Source organism: Berghia stephanieae, unplaced genomic scaffold (assembly GCF_034508935.2).
Source record: "Berghia stephanieae isolate SIO BIC M18660-M18661 unplaced genomic scaffold, UCSD_Bste_1.3 scaffold240, whole genome shotgun sequence".
NCBI classification, from domain to species: Eukaryota; Metazoa; Mollusca; class Gastropoda; order Nudibranchia; family Aeolidiidae; genus Berghia; species Berghia stephanieae.
The window spans coordinates 17,010-20,000 of record NW_027623513.1 but is presented as its reverse complement, the minus strand read 5'-3'; the positions used below and the strand labels follow the sequence as shown (position 1 = coordinate 20,000).

Here is a 2,991-nt window from a genome sequence, read left to right as displayed (position 1 = left end):
TCAATTTCTATGATATCACAAACTTCTTGGTTGTTTTTTTAATAATTTGACTTTCCCGCTTATCTTTTCAAGTTGTATAAATGTCCACATTTCAAATGCTTCTATGTTTTTTTTCGAGTACTTTATTGAGGGTCCTCGCTTCTGAACCAAAAAGCAGTGCTGAATGAACATAGCATTTCAGAACACGGAGTTTGGTACTGAGTTGAATTCAATCTGCCGTTGATTTTGCTATTGCTATTCTGGTTTTAAGTTCTTGATGACATTCTCCAGTGTTTTCTACCTGCTGTCCTAAATACTTGATACTGTTTCTAGATTTTTTCGATTAATATTTATGTTGACTAATGCTTCTCCCTTTCTTGTTACCACCATTGCCTTGGTCTTATTCACATTCATGCCCAATCCCAATTTTTCACTATTGTTCTTTACAGCGTCTTTAAATCATTTTTATTTTCTGCCAACAACATATTGTCATCCGTATATCTAAAGTTGTTGATGTTTCTGCCTCAAATTTTGATCCCTGGTAGATGGTCAGTTTCTCTGAAGATAAACGTTGTGTATAAGTTAAAAAGATATGTGACAGTACACAACCTTGTCTGACTCCTTTTTTGATTTCAGCATATGGTGACAATACTCCTTGTATTCTTATAGATGCCTTTTGGTGCCAGTAAAGGTTTATAATAAGCCTTTTATGTCTTTCATATCAAATCCCGTTCTTTCCCATCAACTTCCGTTCCTCCCAAATTGAATGATACTAATACTAATTAAGATACGTTGGCCTGGGTTTAGAAATAGAAATAATTTTTAAAAATTATTTATCAGGGTATACATAGGATTTCCTAAGGGTTTATTTTTGCATTTATATTACAGTTTATAAATCATCCTTAGATTTGCCGACAAAAGTTCTATAACTGATAAAGTATTTAGTAAGAATTAATAGACTACAGCATTTATATAACGCAATATCCACTTAACAACAAGATATGAAGTGAATAGAAAAGTGCCAGAAGACAATAGAGAATAAAAATTTTTCGCGGCGGTGGTGGGGTTTGAACCTGCGACCTTATTGGTACGACAACTCCGCCTGGCAGGTGAGAGCGTGGCTCTACCGTGTGAGCTATCCACGAACACAAAAATATTCGTTTCAAACTCAAAGTCATTACTAGATCCCTCTCTCACCTACTTCTTGAGACCGCCGATTCGTTCGTACACCACCATCGCGAATAATTTTGACCAGCAGTTAAGCTTAATAGCCAATATTCTCAACACAAACATATAACATAGAAACGATTGAGACATTGAGTATGCTCCGGTGTATGGGGTGAATTTTAATTCAGAAAAGTGAGTGGAGCAGGCACTTATGTTGGTAACAACAAGATATGAAGTGAATAGAAAAGTGCCAGAAGACAATAGAGAATAAAAATTTTTCGCGGCGGTGGTGGGGTTTGAACCTGCGACCTTATTGGTACGACAACTCCGCCTGGCAGGTGAGAGCGTGGCTCTACCGTGTGAGCTATCCACGAACACAAAAATATTCGTTTCAAACTCAAAGTCATTACTAGATCCCTCTCTCACCTACTTCTTGAGACCGCCGATTCGTTCGTACACCACCATCGCGAATAATTTTGACCAGCAGTTAAGCTTAATAGCCAATATTCTCAACACAAACATATAACATAGAAACGATTGAGACATTGAGTATGCTCCGGTGTATGGGGTGAATTTTAATTCAGAAAAGTGAGTGGAGCAGGCACTTATGTTGGTAACAACAAGATATGAAGTGAATAGAAAAGTGCCAGAAGACAATAGAGAATAAAAATTTTTCGCGGCGGTGGTGGGGTTTGAACCTGCGACCTTATTGGTACGACAACTCCGCCTGGCAGGTGAGAGCGTGGCTCTACCGTGTGAGCTATCCACGAACACAAAAATATTCGTTTCAAACTCAAAGTCATTACTAGATCCCTCTCTCACCTACTTCTTGAGACCGCCGATTCGTTCGTACACCACCATCGCGAATAATTTTGACCAGCAGTTAAGCTTAATAGCCAATATTCTCAACACAAACATATAACATAGAAACGATTGAGACATTGAGTATGCTCCGGTGTATGGGGTGAATTTTAATTCAGAAAAGTGAGTGGAGCAGGCACTTATGTTGGTAACAACAAGATATGAAGTGAATAGAAAAGTGCCAGAAGACAATAGAGAATAAAAATTTTTCGCGGCGGTGGTGGGGTTTGAACCTGCGACCTTATTGGTACGACAACTCCGCCTGGCAGGTGAGAGCGTGGCTCTACCGTGTGAGCTATCCACGAACACAAAAATATTCGTTTCAAACTCAAAGTCATTACTAGATCCCTCTCTCACCTACTTCTTGAGACCGCCGATTCGTTCGTACACCACCATCGCGAATAATTTTGACCAGCAGTTAAGCTTAATAGCCAATATTCTCAACACAAACATATAACATAGAAACGATTGAGACATTGAGTATGCTCCGGTGTATGGGTGAATTTTAATTCAGAAAAGTGAGTGGAGCAGGCACTTATGTTGGTAACAACAAGATATGAAGTGAATAGAAAAGTGCCAGAAGACAATAGAGAATAACAACCATAAAGACAAACATTCATTTCGCTTTGTGGACTTGGAATGGGACCATTTGGGGAGGCAAAAGATTTCGACTCATTATGAGAACTGAGTATAAAAAGTTTTGTTCTTTGTAAATTTGATGTTGGTTTTTGGAGATTTAGCCATTTCAAAGGCTGTTAACTTTTATCAAGGAAGTCTGTCTCGTCCTCTCTGATTTGATTTTTTGTAAGCATCCTTTGGTGATAAGTTTGTAATGAAATCAGATGACTTAATCCTTGTATTCTCATTGTTTTGTAATATACATAATGTTTGTTGAATTTGATTTCTTTAATTGTAATCACTTGTTCTCATGTATATTTTGAAACTAATTATTCTGATATAACATGATAAAAAGACAATCTGTGT

At 37.6% G+C, this 2,991-nt stretch overlaps 1 protein-coding gene across 1 annotated transcript in view; it reads left to right on the top strand.

Moving 5' to 3' along the window:
* LOC144961388 (uncharacterized) overlaps positions 1–789 on the top strand; it is a 7,405-nt gene extending 6,616 nt beyond the window's left edge. Inside the window, exon 6 of the mRNA XM_078894607.1 lies at positions 1–789. This exon is cut by the window's left edge and continues 1,454 nt beyond it. The gene's annotated coding sequence lies outside the window, so the exon portion shown is untranslated.
* The last annotated feature ends 2,202 nt before the right edge of the window (positions 790–2,991 follow it).